General features: G+C 54.0%; 8 non-coding genes across 8 annotated transcripts; 6 read left to right on the top strand and 2 right to left on the bottom strand.

Moving 5' to 3' along the window:
* Positions 1 to 1,397: 1,397 nt before the first annotated feature.
* On the bottom strand, positions 1,398 to 1,471 carry TRNAI-AAU (transfer RNA isoleucine (anticodon AAU)). Its single transcript has one exon. It is a non-coding gene; the product is annotated as a tRNA-Ile (tRNA).
* Positions 1,472 to 4,650: 3,179 nt separating this feature from the next.
* TRNAS-UGA (transfer RNA serine (anticodon UGA)) lies at positions 4,651 to 4,732 on the top strand. Its single transcript has one exon. It is a non-coding gene; the product is annotated as a tRNA-Leu (tRNA).
* Positions 4,733 to 8,212: 3,480 nt separating this feature from the next.
* On the top strand, positions 8,213 to 8,286 carry TRNAT-UGU (transfer RNA threonine (anticodon UGU)). The gene has a single exon. It is a non-coding gene; the product is annotated as a tRNA-Thr (tRNA).
* Positions 8,287 to 10,788: 2,502 nt separating this feature from the next.
* On the top strand, positions 10,789 to 10,861 carry TRNAR-CCU (transfer RNA arginine (anticodon CCU)). The gene has a single exon. It is a non-coding gene; the product is annotated as a tRNA-Arg (tRNA).
* A 1,060-nt stretch (positions 10,862 to 11,921) lies between these two features.
* TRNAM-CAU (transfer RNA methionine (anticodon CAU)) lies at positions 11,922 to 11,995 on the top strand. Its single transcript has one exon. It is a non-coding gene; the product is annotated as a tRNA-Met (tRNA).
* A 977-nt stretch (positions 11,996 to 12,972) lies between these two features.
* TRNAV-AAC (transfer RNA valine (anticodon AAC)) lies at positions 12,973 to 13,045 on the top strand. The gene has a single exon. It is a non-coding gene; the product is annotated as a tRNA-Val (tRNA).
* Positions 13,046 to 14,528: 1,483 nt separating this feature from the next.
* Positions 14,529 to 14,637, bottom strand: TRNAL-CAA (transfer RNA leucine (anticodon CAA)). The gene is made up of 2 exons: positions 14,600 to 14,637; positions 14,529 to 14,574 (listed from the first exon to the last, which is right to left on the bottom strand). It is a non-coding gene; the product is annotated as a tRNA-Leu (tRNA).
* A 4,815-nt stretch (positions 14,638 to 19,452) lies between these two features.
* On the top strand, positions 19,453 to 19,525 carry TRNAR-UCG (transfer RNA arginine (anticodon UCG)). The gene has a single exon. It is a non-coding gene; the product is annotated as a tRNA-Arg (tRNA).
* Positions 19,526 to 20,204: the final 679 nt, after the last annotated feature.

Raw genomic sequence — 20,204 nt, 5'->3', positions numbered from 1 at the left:
TCAGGTGCAGCTCTGAGAGCTAAAATCCCAGGTGTGCAAAGTCAGAATGAAGGGGATGCATTTTGCTCTAGAAGTGACAGCCGGAGGGAGGTGGCTGCAGCAGAGCAGGGTCTTTCTGGAGACAAAGAGGAGCCTGAGGATGAGAAGGCCCATGAGAGGCAGAGACTCCAGAGCGGGGGGGGGGGGGGGGGGGGGGGGGGGGGCTAGTTATTTGGTCTGGCAAACTGGCATGGCCAAGTCTGGCTGCTTTGATGTTCTATTTGGCTGTTCTTGTCCCCTCTGGGCAAGGGAGAATGGACCCCCCCTCATCCTGAAGTGGACATTAAATGGCCTGTGAAAGGCTAGTGTAGGTGAGCAAGGAGACAGGCTTTATGTGTCCCTGATGGTCTAGTGGTTAGGCTCCAGCACTTTCACTGCTGTGGCTTGGGTTCAATTCCCAGTCAGGGAAGCCCCTGGCAACTTTTAACAAACAACTCCATAGTCAACTTTCTTGCCACATGTTACAGCAGCTGTGACCCAAGAGGTTAACTCAGGGCCCCTTTCCCACCTCTCCCTCACTGCTAAAAAAGGGGTCTAATGGTGCCAGAAGCCTTTCAGAACATCCCCCAGCCCTTCCCTCCCCCTTGGCTGGGCACTGTCTGGACTCAGGCCTCCCCGGTGCCAGCCCAAGGGCTCTGGAGAGGACAGGGCAGCTCCAGGGGCAGAGTCCTTTTTTCTGCAGTAGTTTAAACCCAGCCCCTTGGTTCCAACTAACTTTACTCCTCATTTTTTGCCCTCTGTGTCTCTCCCTCTCCCCCCCCCCCCCCCCCCGCTGGTAATACAATCAGGACTTTTCCCTGTTGAAAGAACAAACTCTCTGGTTTTTATGTGGGGAATGTAGAACCAGGGAGGGGCTAAGGAAAGACCCTGGGAGGGGGGTGGAGGCTGGGAGGAAGAGCTAAGGCTGGCACCTTCCTCTGGTGGTCCCACTGCCTCATGTCAGGGGCCTCAGCAGCGCTGGGGGGTGGCTCCAGGGGGAGAAGCTGGTTCAGGGGAACTTAAGCAGCTGGGCCACTGAAGCAGGCCCCCAGCAGCAGCCTCTGTGCAGGGCTCACACGCTCCAGGCCTCCCGGACATATTGAGTCTCCCCCTGTGGCTTGGGCTCCAGAGCCTGCCCCCCAGCTGGTGCCTTGAGGTAGCCACTGCAGCAGCAGGAATTTGGGCATCAGGTCCCCTGCTTTTGGGGACAGGAAGCCAGGCCAAGGTCCTTTTAGCCACTGGGGCTGTACAGGCTGGAGCCTCCCCCTACCAGATCTCTGCCCTGCTTCCTGCAAAGCTCTCAGCCTTTTGCTTGTTTCTGTTTCCCTGTCCATAGCAGGCAGCTAAAGGAAGGGAAGTCACCAAACCAAACACCACTCTGGCCAGCATGGGGCTTGAACCCATGACCTTGGCGTTATTAGCACCACGCTCTAACCAACTGAGCTAGCCGGCCTACAAAAACACAGTTCACCAGTGGCCCTTTCAAGAAAGGCGCCTCAGTCAGTTGCAGGGACGTCTCTGCAGCTGCCAATGGCTCTTCTCTGACAGGGCCACTAGCGACTCGCTGTGACGTGGGCTGGCTAGTCCAGCTGGTTTGAGGGTTGGCCAAGGTGGCTGGCGGCCGGCAGACCCAGGGCAAAGAGGCAGCCAGAAGCTCTTGCTGCCAGCACCTTGCCTCCCAGCTTCTTCCCTGTCAGCAGCAGCTGCAGCCCCTTTCGGCCACTGGGTCAGCCTTGGAAGGGACGCAGGAATGGGGCCCCAGATTCCAGGGTTCTGAGTCCTGAGCGCTGCCCTTGACACCAACCACCCCTCACTCAACTGGGCCAAACAGGTGCCCCAGTTCATGCCCACTGGGACCTGCTTTACTTGGTTTCCTTCCACCCAGAGCCCCCTTCTTTTCCAGGGCTGCAAGGAGCATCTCTCGGATGCTTTCTCATATCCCAGCACAGGGCCATCTCTCCAGTGACAGGAGACGGGGCTGGTTTCAGGATTTCTTTTAGCGCAGCAGCAAGCAAGGGGAGATGGAGGAAAATCAACCCCGTTTACAAGCTTTGTGTGACAGGAGGGGTGTGAGCTGGGGAGCCCACCCTTCAGAAGGGGCATTTCGGTGCACCCAAGGGCAGCAAGAATTCAGGCCCTTAGGCGAGTGCATTGGGGACAATGTGTGAGCCCTTCCATGAGCATTTTCTGCTCCTACTGGGGAAGGCAGCTGGGCAGGACCAGCCTGCAGCCCACGTCCCTTTCAGCCCCAGGTGCAGGAAGTAACAAGAGGAAACAGAGAGGGGAGGAAAGTCCATGGCCAGAGCCTGCTCCCAGCAGTCTGGCCCTGCACAAAATCTACGCATGATGGAGCCTCTCCCAGCAGGGCGATGGCCTGTTCTCTGCAACGTGCTCAGCTGTTTCATTTTTTTGCAGGCCCATTGTCTGTGTCCCTGGTGGCTTCATTTACAGTTTCCACTCTTTACATTTGCATCCCTTTTTGGAAAGAGGGTGCAAGTGTAAACATACCCCTATAAACATACCCTACGTAGCGAGAGTTGGCGTCTGTCAGTTAAGCCTGGCTATGTCCTACCGCGGGAACCCAAAGGGAGCAAAGAGCAGAAGTACTGGAAGCTGGTGGGGTACCCTCTGGATTTGATTCAGTGAGTCCTAGTTGGACTTGCTAAATCAAACTCCAGAAGATTGATTGTGGCCATTCCTCCCCCTCTGGGTGTGATTCTTGTTCTTCTGAACAGCGTAGCCCAGGTAGACCAAGGACCTTCAGATCACACCCATGATGAATTGATGGGAATAGAAACCAGACACACAGCAGATTTGAACTTGTTTCAGTTGAGATGGGTTTGCCTGGTTTATGTGCATTGACACAGGAACACATTAAGTCTACGTCTACACTGGCAGCCTTTTCTGAAAATGCTTATAACGGAACAGTTTTCCATTATAAGTATTTCCGGAAAAAGCGCATCTACATTGGCCACGGATGCTTTTCCGGAAAAGTACTTTTTCCGGAAAAGCGTCCGTGGCCAATGTAGATGCGCTTTTCCGCAAAGAAGCCCCGATCGTCATTTTCGCGATCGGGGCTTTTTTGCGGAAAAGATTACTGTGCTGTCTACACTGGCCCTTTTCCGGAACAGTTTTTCCGGAAAAGGACTTTTGCCTGAACGGGAGCAGCATAGTTTTTCTGGAAAAACACTGACAATTTTACAGTAGATCATCAGTGCTTTTCCAGAAATTCAAGGGGCCAGTGTAGACAGCTGGCAAGTTATTCCAGAAAAGTAGCTGCTTCTCTGGAATAAATAGCCCAGTGTAGACACAGCCTAGGGGTTTGCAGTAATTTAGGAATCTCTGCACAGCAGAAATTCAGAATGTGATGCAATTGGAAATGCAAAGGTTTCAATGAAGTTGACCAACCTTTCAGCAGGCACTTGGAGTTGAACCCAGGAACCACTTTGCCTACAGTTAAGCACTCTACCACTGATCTACACCCCTATTACGCTTGCTTGCTTGCATCCAGTGTTAGGAAATTAGCCGTTGGCAGCACATTCTGCAGGAGCAGGTGGTGCCTTGCACACATGGTGGGGGGAGGACGGTCCTCTATGGGGTCACACATGTGTGGTGTCCCCCAACCTACGATCAGCATGACATGTCACAATAGTGCATCATCCCCTGTGCTCCCGCCTGCCCTGTGCGTGTTGCAACCTCACAGCACTCACCTGATGTTCCCTCCCGGTTGCCCGAAGACATTTGGGAGGCCTCCTGCATCTGGAGGACCAGTTCCAGGGGGAGGGTCACAACATTCCTGGAATCCTCCTTCTCTTTATCCTTTATCCTGGAGCTGCTGGTCAGCAGGTTTGTTGTCCTGAAGCTGCGGCCGCTGCTGCCCAGGTGTCTCCATCCCAGACTCCACAACTGTCCCTGGAGACAGGGTTCCCCAATCCCCAGGACTTGGTCCAGTTCCTCACAGTATGCACAGTGCTGCGGTGCTTCCCCAGTGCAGGAGCTGCGCTCACGGGTCCTCATATACCCCTGCTGCAATTCCTTGACCTTGGCTCTAACTTGGTCTGGGGTGGGTGGAGGTGGCCTTTGTTTGGCCATAAATATCTGCATTCCTCCAACTGGACTGCAGGGCCTGCAGAGACTCCTCCTTGGACCACAGCTTTATCTCTGGCCCCTACCATGACAGTGCCCGGCACTTGCTGCCACTTGCTTGGTCCTGTGATGTGTCTATGGAAGGGCCAGAGGGGTCTCTGGGGGCTTGTGCCTGTGACATGGCTCTCTGAGAGGCTGGAAGCGCTCCATCTTAGCCGACTGGATAGTGAAATTATACTAAAATAATTGGTTATGGTAGAACTAAGCGGTACTTGAATTTCTCTTTATAAACTGGGGTCCAAGAAGGAGACCAGAAAGAAGAAGAAAAGGGGAGAAGAGAAGAGGAAGGAAAAGGCAAAGGAAGACCAAGAAGGAGGAGAGAAGACCTTGAAGCAGAACTCACCTCCAAGACAGCCTAAGAGCAGAACGGCCGGAACTCCTCTGCACAGCTGTTGCAATGGTTTGCTGTGTGAACTCTGTGGCAGGTGACATTAGGGCTGTGCACTGGGATTATTTACCAGTTTCCCTGGCTTTACTGTCCCCAGAGCTGTGATGGCCGAGTGGTTAAGGCGTTGGACTTAAAATCCAATAGGGTTTCCCTGCGCAGGTTCAAATCCTGCTCACAGCGAAGTCTGTGTTTTGCCCACACCTCTTCCTCAGGCAGCAAGGGCCTCTGTGAGTTACCAGCAGTGGGCCTGTTACTGTTGGCATCAGGACTGGATTAAGGGGTGAGCTAGTGGGGCAGCTGCCAGCAGGCACTGCGTGCCTTCCTCCTGGCAGACTACAGCAGCTGCCCTGGGACTGAAGCTGCATTAACCTCCACAGCACCTGTCAGCAGTGCCCTTCCCCATGCAGCTGTGGGGCTCTGCATGGCCTGCCCCAGGGGACCCTGGGTTGCACACCAGCAGTGGTGGTGGCAGGGCCAGGCTGGGCAGCACAAGAGCATCCTGCTACCACAAGCTCCACGCATGGAGCGGGAGGGGCTGTATATGCACTGTGCACCCAGGGTGGAGCCGCACATGCACCATGAGCCGGGGGGCAGTGCCACATTCCCGGAGCACTAGAATGGCTCAGATTGGCTGTGGTCAGCATCTAACTAATTGCACCATTAGGCCATGTCTTCACTCAGGTGGAGATTTCTGCTGCAATCCATCTCCCAGAGTTTGATTTAGCAAGTCTAGATAAGACTCTCTAAATCAAACCCAGAGGGCACCTGCACCAGTACACACTGCTCCTGCTCTTTGCTGCCATCCTACTTCCACTGTGAGGACACTAGCAAACTCAACAAAAGGTAAAACCAATTCCAGATATGTGTTGGTATATGGTGGAAAGAAGAGACACATTGGCCTCACCACAAGGTACCACTGGGAGTTGAAACCAGAATCTTCCCTTTACAAGGCAGGTGCTTTAGCCAACTAAGCCATGGTGCCCTCCCTGAAAGCAGCCCTCAAACTGTTCTACTTTATGGTTCCGGAGAACATGTTCCCATTCCAAAGTGCAGCCGTTCCCCATTCCCTTCCAGCTCTTGCCATGACTCAAGGCCTGCGCAGCCCAAGGCATTTGATTGGCAGCTGGTACCCAAAACCGTTTTGTCAATTGTAGCATCGAACTCTGAGGGGACAGACCCAAGGCAGCCGCCAGGTCCTAAGGCCGGGCCTGCAGCCAGGGGGAGGGCGAAGAATCTCTCCTTTCAGCTGGAATTGAATCAGCAGCCTAAGGACACTTGCTGAGCACACGCTTCAGGCCTCTGCTCTGCCAGCTGAGCTATGGAAGGTGCCTGGGGCAGGCTGCTTTGCCCAGGTCGGCAGAGCAGGGAGAATGACGCCTTCCTGTCCCAGCCTCCTCCCCATCCCATCGCTGAGGTCATGGCAGAGCTGAGCCCAGGCTGGCAGCAGTGCAGGCTGGTCGGTCACAGCCCTGGGAGAGCAGCTGGGGGGCTCGGCTGTGGGGTGACGGGCCCGTGTGCTCTGCTGCTCACTGACGAGCTGGCTGCCCAAGTGCCCACACAGACGCTTCTTCAATCCCCACCCCCCTCGGCCGCCCACCCCCAGCCTCTTCCAGCACAGCCTGCCCCCCCCCCCCACAGGGCTTCTACTGGGACCTCTGTCCCAGGGGGAATGGGGAGCCCCTGCCCCCGGCACCCACCCCCCCGCTGCTGCTCCCCCCAGAGCAGAGGATTCACCCGGCACAAGTAAGTGGCTCTGTCCCCCCCGACCCCGGCTGCTGGGTTCCCTCCTGTTTAGCTGCCTGGCCCCAGGTAAGGTCACATGAGACTGCTCATATCACCCCCTCAGCACGGAGCCCTGGGCAGCCGCCCTGCTCGCTCAGGTCTCAGGCTGGCAGGGCCTGCAGGGATACTGGGTTTGAATGACAAGGTGTTGGAGCAGCTATTAAAAGGCTTCTTCCTTGGCAGGGGCATTGTGCTTGTGGATTGGCTGTTTTTTGGATGCCTGGTGCTTGCACATGCAGCTGGGCTTTAGCAAATCAGAACGATGTGAGTCGTGAGTAACCCAGCGCCTCTGGACATGGGAGTGGAGTAAAAAGTACAATATTGTCTAAAAAAAACCAGCCTAGGGACTCGCTCTCAGAGCATCTACCCATCCCATCTCTGTGCCAGAGCTTCCCACCGTGAGGGTGAGAGAGCCACCCCCTCCCGCCCAGTGAGGAGGGAAGCAGGGAAACCAAACAAGACAAAACCCAACGTCCCCAGGGATTCCGAGGGACAAAGGCCTGGTGGGGAAAATACCCCCCCCCCTTCACCCAGTGTTTTCCCTGCCTTGCATTCGGCCAGCCCCCATGGATCAGGCCAGTGTTTCCAGCCTTTGTGTTTATCTACCATTGACAGGCAAACCCATTCACAAACTTGTGCCAGACCAATAACATTATATTTACATATCTGCATATCCATTATGCAAATAACAAATATGCAAATATGGAAATAAACTGTTGCCAGTCCCTAACAGATCAGTGTTTGCAGATATCTACGCTTAAAAAAAAATCATGGAAGAAATTCCCCTCAGGCTGCTGGAGGGGGCAGCTCCTCCCCCGGGGGGACTGGTGTCTGCAGAGGGAGGGGCGCAGGGAGAGGCACCCACTGAGACGGGGCATTTGGGACACCCTGGTTATAAACTTGAGAAATTCTGTTGGGGGCAGAGGAGTTGGTGCCCTCAAGTGCCACCACCAGTCACCTCTGCCCCCCCTCCTGCCCGATGGGGTGAGGGAACTGCCTTTGTATCTCCCCCCTTCCTTCTGTACAAGCCCTGCCCTGTGTAACCCCTTCCCCAGCCAGGCTTCTGGGGCTGGAGGCTTGAGCCCGAGCTGTCGACCTCAGCGGGACTTGCTCCTCCCCCCTCTCCTGCCTTGCTGCCTCCTTTGCCCAGCAGCGCTCAGGGGCAGCCGGGAGAGCCGGCACCAAGGGCAGAGGAGGCCGAGGCACAAGCCCCTCAGAGGGGACAGGCCTGAGGCCTCTGGCTTGCCCAGGCTCACGCCAAGGGGCTTTCTGTGGTGCCGGGCGGGGGAGGGAGGCCAGGCCCAGGCCGGTGGGAGAAGGGGCAGCGCCTGCCAGGGCAGCAAGGGGAGCTGCAGGGAGCAAGACGCGGCGTTTCTGCCTGGATCACTCAAGGGTCCTTCTGCGGGTGAAGCGCCTGTGACACCCCTGTGCTGCTGGGTTCCTCTGCCCCTCCCCTGGGAGGCCATCCCCATGGGGGGCTCTTGCCCTGACACTCGTCCAAGGGCCACCTGGGCAAAGCAGCCTGCCCCAGGCACCTTCCATAGCTCAGCTGGCAGAGCAGAGGCCTGTAGCGGGTGCTGGGCAAGTGTCCTTAGGTGGCTGATTCAACTCCAGCTGAGAGGAGAGATTCTTCTCCCTCCCCCTGGCTGCAGGCCCGGCCTTAGGACCAGGTGGCTGCCTTGGGTCTGTCCCTTTGGGGCCTGGTGCTACAATTGACAAAAAGGTTTTGGGTTCCAGCTGCCAATCAAATGTCTTGGGCTGCGCAGGCCTTGAGTCATGGCAAGAACTGGAGGGGAATGGGGAACGGCTGCACTTTGGAATGGGAAGGGGGTGTCTGGAACCATAAAGTAGAACAGTTTTAGGGCTGTTTCTAAGGAGGGCACCATGGCTTAGTTGGCAAAAGCACCTGCCTTGTAAGTAAGATATCCTGGGTTCAATTCCCTGTGGTGCCTTGTTGCCAGGTCAATGGGTCTTTTCTTCCCACTGTCCCTCAATATGTATCTGCAGTTGGTTTTATCTTCAGTTGAGCTTAGTGGTGCCCTCACAGTGGGAGTAGGATAAAAGCAAAGAGCAGGAGGTGCCGTAGGGGTTTGATTTAGTGCAGCTTAGCTAGACTTGCTAAATCAAGCTCTAGAAGATGGATTGCAACAGCGAATTCTACCCAAGTGAAGACATGGCCTAATGGTGCAATTAGTTAGATGCCGACACTAACAGCCCCACTGCTGGTGACTCACAGAGGCTACATCTACACTAGAAGTTTTCTCCTTAAAAAATATGTTAATGAGGGACTCAATTGCATGAGTCACAATCTCATTTGCATATTTTCTGCCAATGGGATTGTTTTGCAAAAACAAGCAGTGTGAACATATTATTTTTGCACAAAACCCCCTTTTTTCACAAGATTCTTATGCCCCCCCCAAAAAGAGGTATCCTGATCTTGCAGAAAAAGGGGGTTTTGCACAAAAAGAAAACTTCCACATTGCTTGCTTTTGCACAGCAACTCCAGCACAAAATCAGTTTGCCAGAAAATATGCAAATAAGATCATGACTCATGCAAATGAGACCCTCGTTAGCACTTTTTTTGCTGAGAAAATTCATAGTGTAGACGTAGCCGGAGATTCTGGTGCTGATCATGCAATAGAAGCACATTATGTTTAAACAGCTGCCGTATGAATGTACCTGAAAGTCACAAGGATCAATGATCTGTGTGAAAGGCAGGTGGCCAGTAATTAGAGCCCCAGGTATGTTGTGTGCACAAGGGAAGGTAGGAATGTGCACAGGGCAGTCTGATAACAGTGTTTACTGTATGTTTGTAACAGGCTCCTGCCCATCTCCGGTAGATTTGGGCAACTCCTCCACCAATTGCAATACACACTAGGCCGTTCCTCCCCAGCTGGGTGTGGTTCTTGTTCTTCCGCACAGCACAGCCCGTGGAGACCAAGGACCTGCCATTGGGCTTCCAAATCCCACCCTTGTTGAATGGATGGAAACAGAAACCAGACCCACAGGGGGTTTGAGCTGGCTCCAGCCGAGGGACGGGTTTGCCTGGTTTATGGGCATTGGCACAGGACAGCAGTAAGGATTCATCTTCATTTAAAGAATAAAAAAAAAATAGAAACCTAGAATGTAATGGAATTGGAGAGAGAAATGTTTCCATTGAATGGTCAGTTGGATTTGAAGTAACACTCATATAATCTGTAGTCTATCACTGAGCTACTCTCCCTGATGTTTGCACTGTTAGGAGTCGAGAAGGGAACAAGAGGCTTTTGCAGCCCACACACCCCTGGGCCTGTCTCCATCGCTTCTGCCTCTGCCAGGTGAAGGGAGGCCGCTGGGCCCAGCATCTTTCTACCCAACCAGGGCCGGCTTTTGGGGAGAGGGAGGGGCCACTGGAGCTGCTTGGTCCCCTGGCTGTGTCCATGGGGAGGTGGCTCTGCTGAAAGCCAGACTGGTTTTCCTATTGTTAGGCAGGACCCTGCAAACCATGTTCTCTCCTGCTTTTGTAGCCTCTGTTGCCTTCTGCAGGTGTCCTTTCTGATGGGACAGGCATGTTCTTCTCAGGGTTTGGGTACCATGTTGCCCTAGGAAGGCGTGTGGCTAAAACACAGGCCTCACTGTGAGCAGGATTTGAACCTGCGCAGGGAGCCCCTATGGGGTTTCAAATCCAACACCTTAACCACTTGGCTATCTCAGGTCTAAGTAACAGCAGGCCAGGGAAAATGGCAAATAATCTCAGTGCCCAGGCCTGACGTCACCTGACCCACAGAATTCACACAGCAAACCCTTTCACCCGTCATGCAGAGGAGTCCTGGGTGCTCTGGTCTGAGGCTGGCTTAGAGGTGAGTTCAAGGGGAAACCTCACAAAGGAGATTCCAGGCAGCCAGGCCATGTGGGTCTCTGAGATGCCCCAGCCCTGCAGCCTGTCCCACCTGGCTGTTGCCATGGTCCCTCTGTGAGGTCACTGCCTCCCAGCCAATGAGCTGAGGTGCTGAAAAAGTTCCTTGTGATGTCACTGCTGCTTTGCAGGCTCACGTCCTGCCCCTGGCCAGCCCCTTGGCGTGTTTGAGCTGCTCCCCCTCTGCCCCCGTCACTCAGGGCTGGTTCTGGGGCTCACACAGGGAACATCAGAGGCTGCTCAGGGGGACACATTGCTAGGCCAGGGGCCCTCCTGTGGGGCTGTGAGTGTTGCTGTCCCTGCTGTACAGACAGGGCCATAGAGCCTCAGGAGGCTGTAGCCGTGGGAGACACTTCCCTGCTCTCGGGAGGGAGACGAGATGTCAGGGCCCATGACTCGGAGCCAGCTACAGATAGCCATGGAAAGCTGATTTTCAGAGGTGTGTGATCAGCCCTTCCTGTGTATCTGGCTTCTTCAAAGGGGCTTAATCAGGAGCTAAAAGTTGAAGAAGGGACATTTAGAAGGGTGAATTTCTGTCTCCAGCAGTTTTTTTCTGTGTGCCCCAGTGGCCTAATGGTCAAGACACTGGCCTCCTAAGCCAGGGATTGTGGGTCCAACTCCCACCTGGGGTGACAGTTCTTTCTCAGTGACAAAGAGTTTATCTTCCTCTACTCACTGAAACAGTTGCCAAGGATGCTCCCCAATGGCTGTCTCCCTCTCTGCAGAAGCTGTTCAGACCCCTCACTAGCAAATGCTGATGTTAGGTGCAAATCTGAGTGCTAAAAGCCCAGGTATTCAAAGTCAGAATGAAGGGGCACATCTTGGTCTGGAAGTGACAGCCAGAGGGAGGCGGCTGTAGCAGAGCAGGGTCTGTCTGGAGACAAAGCGGAGGATGAGAGGCAGAGACTCCAGAGCAGCATGTGGCTAGTTATTTGATCTGGCAAATGGACATAAAATCCCCAGGCCCTGAGCATGGTGCGGGCGAGGCCCATGGGGCAGTTTGCCTGGTGGGTTTGGGGGTGGAGAAGCTGTGAAGCTCTGTGAGTGGATAAGGTCCCTGGCTGAGCTGTGCCACCTGTCGTGTGTGTGACTCAAACTGTCCCTCATCCCCTTTTATGTATCTATTGGGCTTTCAGCTTCTTTCCTCAGGCACGTCCATCCACCAAGGGATCTTTTATTTTCCTTTGTGCCGCTCAGCCACAGACACAGCAGAAGGGTTTTCCTGCAGCCACCGGCCCCAGCCCCTCTCTCCAGGGAACTGCAGCCCCTCGGGCCAGGCAGCTGCTCCCAGCATTCAGGAGGTATCAGGCCAAGAAGAAACCGTCTGACACGGTGCTGCCAGGGAGGGGCCTCACTGCTAGTCGCTGTTCCTGTTCCAGGAGCAGAGCAAGTTTTGTCCTGGGCACCAATATTGAGCGTGTGCACCTGGGTGTATGTGAGCTCCCATGGCTGTGATAGTTTTTACACATGAAGGGAAATGCCCCCCCTTGAACACCCCACACCTCCCACACACATGGCACTTCTCCTGAACTGCTGCCTCTCTGGGAGGTGGATGAACTGCAGGTGCGGGAGGAGTTCCCTGGCTAAAAGTCAGGCAGGCAAAGTCCAGCCTGTAATACCCTGAAGAGGGGATTTGGCTGTCTAGGGAGGGCGGGAAACATAAAGAGCCATTTTAAAGAGACTTTGGAGGAGGGCACCATGGCTTAGCTGGCTAAAGCACCTGCCTCATAAACAGGAGATCCTGGGTTCAACTCCCAGTGGTGCCTTGCTGTAACCTTTGCTCACATTTTCCTAGGTCCTTCTGGGACACAGAAGAGGCCTCCCCTGGCCACCCATGAAACTGGTGGTTCAGGAAAAGGCTCATGTGGGAGGAGTGTTAGGAAGAAGGAAACCACAAGCCTGCAGCAGGTGCAGAGGCTTCTTTGACTGGCACTGGCAAGGCAGGGCTCTGACTGCAATTGCTGGGACAGGAGAGCCAGCACCACACACCCTTGTGATTCCCTGGGGGTGTCAGCACCTAGGGAGCCTGAGGGTGAAACCTCTGCAGCTCCTGCGGCCATGGAGAGTCAGGGTATGTGGGTGTCACGTGCTTCTCACTTGTGGTTTCCTTCTTCCCAACACTCCTCCCCAATCAGCCTTTTCCTGAACCAGCAGTTCCATGGGTGACCGGAGAGGCCTCTTCCGTGTCCCAGAAGGGTGTAGGAAAATGTGAGCAAAGGCTGCAACAAGGCAACTCCAGAAATTGAACCCAGGATACCCTGTTTATTACACAAAGCTTCAGCCTGCCAAGCCATGGTGCCCTACTCAGACCCACTTGTAAACCGTTCTATGTACGGTCCCAGATAACACCATTACCTCACAAAGTTCGGCCATTCCCCATTTCCCTCCTGCCTTCCCACCCTGGTGGTGTCTGGCTCCCTGGGCACAGAAGGCTACAGCTCAGTGGGCAGAGGCTTTAACATGCACATCTCCTGTGGGACTGTAGGTTTTGAAGTTCTGCAGGGTTGTGGGACGAAGAAATGCAGCGAACTTTTATTATTAGGCTTGTAAACCCCTTGGTCTCAGTGTCTAGGTTGGAGTTCCCAGGTGGGGGCCCGGCCTCCTTCAGTTTGGTCCCTTCCTGAGAGCACAAAATAGACAACAGAGAATTCCTTTGCCCCGAAGCAATCTCTGTTGGCCCAAGGGTTAGCAACCGAATATTTGCCCAAGTTTAAGTGCAGTAGCAGAAAACATTTTTATGTGTGTTTCTGTGGTGTAGTGGTTATCACATTTGCCTAACACGCAAAAGGTCCCTGGTTCAAAGCCAGGCAGAAATACAGGGTCTTCTCTTATTGCAGTTCCCCTGGGTTCCCACAAGGCAGTTCCAGGGCCTGCCACCTGGTGCAGGGTTTGGCAGCATGTGTGCTGGCTTTCAGGAGCTTGTGGAAGACAGCTCAGCAGGTTAGGCTGAGATGGGGGGGGGGAGCCCTGAGACTTCTCAGTGGTGCCTTGCCTGAGACCAGGTCATTGCGGCCACACAGTCTAGGGCCCACCCTGGCTGTGCACCTTCGGGGCAGTGTGGCTGTCACCTTTGATGCAAGACCCCAGCCACCCCATTCCCCTTGCTTTCTTCTCACCCAGCACCCCCAGCTTGCTTTGTTCCTGCTCCTTCATCCATGTTCCTTCTGCACCCTTTCTCCTGGCCACACACGGCTCCTTGGCGCTTCTCAAGCCAGGCCCTGCAAGGAGCCACCAGGCAGGAACCAGCCCTTTGAGCTCGGCTTGCACCGGATCTGGTAGTTTCCCACCACATCTCACCTGGGAAGAGGTGATTTGTTCTCCTTCCTTCTTACCTTACGTCTCCGTTCCCTTCAAAGGTCTCTGCTGCTCGGGACCCGCCTCCTCAGGGCACTGCCCCTCTGCCCCTGGGCTGCGAGCGGGAGACTCCACAGTCTCTGCACTTGGGCTGAGAAGTCTCACTGGGACTCATCTGTGGATGGCGTTAGTCAGCCCGATGCCCAGCCGGATCCATTCCATAGCGCTGCCCGAGAGGGAGCTTTACAAGCGCCCAGTGTCCATTGGTATTTTCTGGGGATCTGTGTAGGGGATTGGTCTTGGCCATCTTCTCCACGGGAAATGCATCTTCTTTGGAACAGCAGCTCCCAGGAGTTCATGGAACTTCTTCTTCTCAGCTTGGGAAAGGGACGACTAAGGAGTGATGGGAAAGATATTTGTGCTGTGAAAACAGCAGGGCCCCCAGGGAAACTGGTAAATAATCCCAGTGCCCAGGCCTGATGTTACCTGCCCCCACACAATTCACACGGCAAACCTGGCTCCCCGAGCACAGGGCGAGTCTGGGGGCTCATTGCTGGGCTGTGGGGTGAAGCAGCAAACCAGCCTCCTCCTGTGGGGCCTGTGAGTGTTGCTGAATCTGGGCCCCTGCACCTGGGCAATGGCAAACAAAAGGTCTGGGGGCCACACGGAGACCCCGCTGGGCTGAGCAGGAAGTGGCTGGGACTTTGCTTTGTCTTTGCCTGTGGGCTTGTCTGTCTGCAGCCTGGAAACCTCCTGGCTCCTCAGACCTCTGGTCTGGATGGAGCATTACCGAAGTGAGAATAATGGAATCGCTGTGTAGACGCTCCCATTGTTATTGCAGTATAATGGCCGTTATGCCCAAGGAACGCTGCTGTGTAGATGCAGCCTAAAAGAAATGCTTTCATGAGCATATGGGAGGAGCAAGGGCTCCTACAATGTCAGGAGAGATGGGGAAATGAGGTCACCTCTCTAGACATAAAAGAGATGATTTAAGAAAAGAGGATGTGTCAGGAGTGGGATTTGAACCCACGTCTCCATTTGGAGACCAGAACACCCAACTAAGGGAAAGACTGGTCCTTGAGTCTGGCGCCTTAGACCACTCGGCCATCCTGACACCTATGAAGAGAGCTCTAATGGCAGTTTTCTTACATGTGTGAGTTGCTCGGGGAGGCGGCAGGAGCACCTCTCTTTCCCCATCTAACAGCCGCTCTACAGCCCAGCTGGGTTTATCCCCACTCACCCTTGTGGGGTGTTTTGCAGGGATCTGACAAGAAACAGAAGAGGAGAAAACTCTGGCCGGCAGAACTGAGGCTTGGGATTCTCCTGTGCCAGGGAGTCTGTGTCAGTGCCTGGGGATCCTGAGCTGGGTGTCTCCTGGGCTTGTTGGCTCCAGACCAGGGGTGTCTCTTCTGCAGGGCGATGCTTGTTCCTGGGGCTAACGCTTATCCCTGTGACACACTTTGTGCAGGGACCGTTGGTCTTTGTGCCACATTATGTGTCTGGGATGTGGGAGTGAGGAACCTGCCTCAAATAGACACGTATCCGTACCCAGTAGTGCTCTGCTTGAGACCCCGGAGCCCTGGCTTTGACTGGTGCCTGGCACGTGGGGAATTAGATCTAGGGGGAGATTTCTAGAGTCCCACAACAGCTGCTGCTCTCGTGCAGATGTGCACATCTGTCTGGGGTTACTGGGCAACTGGCCTGCTTTCTCTCCCCGCCAACGTGGGCAAAGCGGCATCACTGGCTCAGGGGTTCCTTTCCTTAGCGCGCTGCAGAGAAAGCTCTTCTGTGTTAAAGGGCCTCAGGGAGCCCAGAGCAGAGAGAGCTGGGAATCTAGTCCCATTGATTCCCTCAACACACTCACACAGTCCCAGCCCCAAGCCCCCCCACATCCCTAATCCTGTGCCCTGACTTCTCTACCCTTCCACATCCTCATCCCTGCCCTGAGCCCCACCCCCAACATACAATCCCCAAATCCCTGCCTTGAGCCTCTCACACTCCACACCACACTTTAATTTCTCATAGGTACTGTCCTATCACAACCCCTCCTCAGACTTCCTGCCTTAACCCTCACCCCAGCCCAAAAGGTAGTGCCCAAAAGAACATTCCCTGTAAGAAATGTGTCACTTTCATCCCCTGGGAGCAGCTCAGCCAGGCAAAGGGGCTGCCTGGGGCAGGACATTAGCCCTGGAGGGCAGGGGTGGGTGTGGCAGTGACATCACAAGGGCCTTTTGCAGCCCCTCAGCTTATTGGCTAAGGGAGGTTGGGAGGTGATGACCTCACAGAGAGTCCATGACAATGGCCCGGTGGGACAGGCTGCAGGGCAGAGGAAACCTCAGAGACTTTGCTGCAGGGACTCTCAGAGCCCCCCATGGCTTTGCTGCAGGGAGTGTCCTTCTGGAGATCTGCCCTTGAGGCCAGAGAGAGAATGAGGGTCACAAGCACGAGTGTGAGGAGGAGCTTCCTTGGAGTTTTCTCCTTTCCCTTGACTAGCTGACCTAGAAGACAGACGTCCCCATGGAGAAGGTAAGAGCCTCCAAGAGGGGCCCTGTTGTTACAGCAGGGGAATTAGCTCAAGTGGTAGAGTGCTTGCTTAGCATTCAAGAGGTAGTGGGATTGATACCCACTTTCTCCACTTCTGGCAAAAAAATCCCTATTTTTCTTTTCACAAAGGTACAGCCAGCCAGGGGGCTAAATGTCTCCAGTAGCCCCCTCGTGCTTCCTACTTTGTCTCCCCGAAAACCAGCAGAAAGCTGCTGGGACTCTGCCTGGCAGTAACAGAAGCGTTACTCACAGAAGGATTTTTAGCACTCAGGAAAGTGCCGGCTACACAGGGGAGAGGCAGCGGCTCCCTCCACATGGTCTCCAGCCAGCTCCTGGGGGTGGGGCCATTGGCTGCTTCCTTGCTGGCCTAACAAGAGAGCTCTTTGAGCTCCATGATCCTCCTCACAAAGCTGATTGGCTGGCTGAGAATGCCACTCAAGGGCACAATCACTCAGCTCCATGGCATGCACTGAGTGATGGAGCAGACAGACGGGAGGTGTCGGTGGAGCAGGTCACCCACCTGGCCCCTGAGCTCAGCCCATGTGGGAGGCAGCCAGGCGGCTGGAAGGGAGCCAGAGCCGGGCAGGACCAGGAGACGGAAAGGGGTGAGTCAGAGAACAGAGACAGGGGAGCAGGAAAGAACATCCACAAACCCAGCCTAACTCCTTGGCCAGCTGCCATGTGAACCACGAACCCATCCACCGCCAGCCCACAGCGCTTTCCCCACCCTGCAGCCCAGCCCCACAGCTGCTCACTGAGCCCTGCCCAGCCAGCAGCTCAGGACTCTGCCCATGGAACTGCCATGTCTTCTCCAGAGCCCTCCAGCATTTCAACGGGCACAGAGAGGAGCCTGCTGCACCTAGAGAAATGCCAAAACACAGGACTGAAGCCGGGACCTTTAGATGGCCAGTCCAATGCTCACTGAGCTGAGCTACTGTGGCTGCTACAAGCCGGTTCTCTTGGCCTCTAATTTTCTTTCCCAGGTGCTTGGCAGCCCTGCCCCACACAAGCCACGCTCTGCCCAGGAAGGCAAGACAAGCATTTCCCTCCCCGCACTGTTTGACTCACTTCCTCCCCCCTTTCGTGCCTTAGCTCCTGGGCTGACCTAGTGGCTGAAGTGGTCGGCACCGTGGGGAGGAAATTGGGCAGCTAAACCCTGTTGGGAAAACTCCTGGTGCGACTCGCTTCCCTGCCAACTGAGCCCTCTGGGGCCTTCACTCCTCATCTGCAGCCCCCTGCTCCCTGCCTGGGCAGCTCCAGGATCCATGATTCCCCTGACGCCTGTTGAGCAGCCCCTGCCAGCCTGGCCCTGTGGTGCCCTCGCTCCTGAGTTGCAGCCCCTGCCGTCTGGCTGGAGTAAGAGTTTGATATCTGTTTATATTTGTATTTCTGGTTTAATAATGTAGCAATGTGGGATTTCTGTTAAGGCAGGGATAGAGTTTTAGGCCTTTGGTTCAATATCTATTTCTTTGTTCTAAGGTTTAGCAAGTGAGAGACAGAATCTTGTCTTGTGTCCATGTTAATGAGATTAGAGGAATGCTGGCGGCTCCAGTCTCAGTGTGATTGGTTTGATTAGGGCCTAATTTACAATGCCTTTTGCATTTGCTCAATATAAAACACTATTGTTTATATTCTTCTTTGAAGGCCTCTGTACAAGCAGGGCTGTTTGTGTGTGAATGAGGAGTGTGTGGGCCTGGAAGAGATGAGGAGTGAAGGCCTTAGTGAGAGCCAGATGGCCAAGAAAGGTGGGAGTAATGCAAGTGAAGACAGACTGACTGGAGTCAGAAAAGCCATCAAGTGTGCATCCATGATTAACGAAGGGCAAACTGACGACTTTAAAGGTGAAGGTTGGCATCCCTGAAAACAAATGCAGGACAGGATAACTCTCGGAGATGTTTGGAATCGTAACTTCAAAAGAAAACACACCGGACACAGAGTGACACAGCAAAACCCTGGACTTCAACAGAGGAAAGGGTTATAAAAGCAGGGTGCTTGTCATGGAACTTTAGGTTCGTCTTGCCAACAACTCCAGGAGCATCGGATTTCGACTGACAGAGCCCGGCTCCCCTCTGCGATCAGTCTGGCTGTCCAGTAGATTGATTCAGACTCTGGACTGGTGACTATAACATCATCTGGTGGGACTGTGTGTGTGTGTGTGTGTGTGTGTGTGTGTGTCGGTGGTTGGGTGACTGAAAAGCAGATGCTACTGTTGTGTTCTCAACCCATGCGGCATGCTGCCTTCTCCCCTATAAAAGATCTCATGTGCTTTGTTTAAGCATAACAGTCTCTCCCAGCCCCACAGGGCCCCTCACTCCCAAGCCAGACCCCAGGTTCCCTCTAAGCTGTGTGGCATCCCGGCAGCTACTTAATGACCCTCCCCAGCCAGGGACTCAGGACTCTGCACATGGAGCTGCCTCAGCTACAGCAGCAGCTAAACTCTCCCTGCCAGCCAGACCCTCCTACCAGTCGGGTCTCGCTGCCCATTCTCTTCCCCCCATCGACGGCCAGCAGAGCCACCCGGCCACGGGAAACAGCCGCACGAGTGGCCCTTTCAGAAAGGAGCCTCAGACAGCTGAAGGCACATTGTGGGCTCTGGAACGAGGTGGGTGGGGCAGGCAAACAGCTCACGGGTGGGGGAATTAGCTCAAGCGGCAGAGCACTCACTCACTCTGTGCAAGGCAGGGGGATCCATATTCCCCAGTGATAGTGGAATCCTCACTTCCCCTTTCACAGGCAGAGCCGGCCAGGGGACTAAGAGCCTCCTGTGGCCCCTCCCTCTTCTACTTGATCTCTCCACTGGGGCAGAATGCTCCTGGGCCACATCCCAGAGACAACTTGCAGGTGGAGCAGAATTACCTGCATTGGAAAAGTGCTGCCTGTGCTCCATGGTCTGTGCTGTGCAGAAGAACAAGAACCACGTCCAGCTGGGGAGGAATGGCCACAATCCGTCTTTTGGAGTTTGATTTAGCAAGTCCATCTAAGACTTGCCAAATCAAACTCAGAGGGAGAGGGCTCCCCCACCAGCTTCCGGCACTTCTGCTCTTTGTTCCCTTTGGCTTTCTGCTGCTGGTGGGGGGGGGGGAGGACAGGCCCCAATTAATTATGCAAATGGGAATGGCAATAAGATAATCTGTACTTCATTTGCATGAGCTTTTGGGGAAGAGAGATGCAGTATGGAGATAGCCTAGGTGGTAGAGAGCCATGAAGTGACATAGACTCAGGAAAAATCCCTGGGCTGCAATTCTTAGTTACACAAAATAAGAATAATTCACCAGCTCAGACGTGATTTCTAAACCGTCAAACAAGGAAAATAATAAAACCTGATGGAGTAGGGAGACTTTTACCTACCCACACATTTCAGGAAGTCCAGTTCTATGTAAGGCAAGACTGTGTGGCCTAATGGATAAGGCGTCTGACTTCGGATCAGAAGATTGAGGGTTCAAGTCCCTTCACAGTTGCATTTACCTTCCTTTATTGGTGCTTGTGGATCCTGCTGTCTTTGGCCTGGAAAGGTCCTATGTAACAATGTGGTTTTTCTGTAACCCTATGGTAAGGCCTATAGCTATTTAGTAGGTCTAAACTAAAGCCTTCTTCTACAGCCAGACTGAAGAGCAGCAGCAATTAGCTGTAAAGCCTGGAGTCACATGCTCACATTCCATCTAAATGACATTGAAATAGTGTCACACTAGGCTGTGAGAAGGGCTCTTATCCTAGTGGCACCCACTGTCACCAGGCAAGAAGGAGATCTCAAGGTGGGTAGAGAAAACTTAATTACCAGTGTTTTGTCTGGCGTAAGACTGCTTACCAATAGCTGTGTTTGTGCAATTGGCATTCTGTGATTCTTGTCCTCACTTTCCTATTGTTTGTCTGTGTGATAGTCTGGTTTGGATCTGTTTCTGACTGCTGTGTGATTGACTTTGTGTCGTGTAAATCAACTAAGGCGGCGGGGTATGATTGCTTAGGTCATTCTGTTACAGTATGTTATGTTTGGTTAGTGAAATTATACTAAAATAACTGGTTAAGGAAGAACTAAGCAGTATTGAGTTTCTCTGTATAAATTGGGGTCCAAGAAGGAGACCAGCAAGAAGAAGAAAAGGGGAGAAGAGAAGAGGAAAGAAAAGGGAAAGGAAGACCAAG

The sequence above is a fragment of the Pelodiscus sinensis genome, chromosome 19, assembly GCF_052426305.1.
Source record: "Pelodiscus sinensis isolate ZL-2025 chromosome 19, ASM5242630v1, whole genome shotgun sequence".
Taxonomy (NCBI): domain Eukaryota; kingdom Metazoa; phylum Chordata; order Testudines; family Trionychidae; genus Pelodiscus; species Pelodiscus sinensis.
This window is presented reverse-complemented; position numbering and strand designations above follow the sequence as displayed.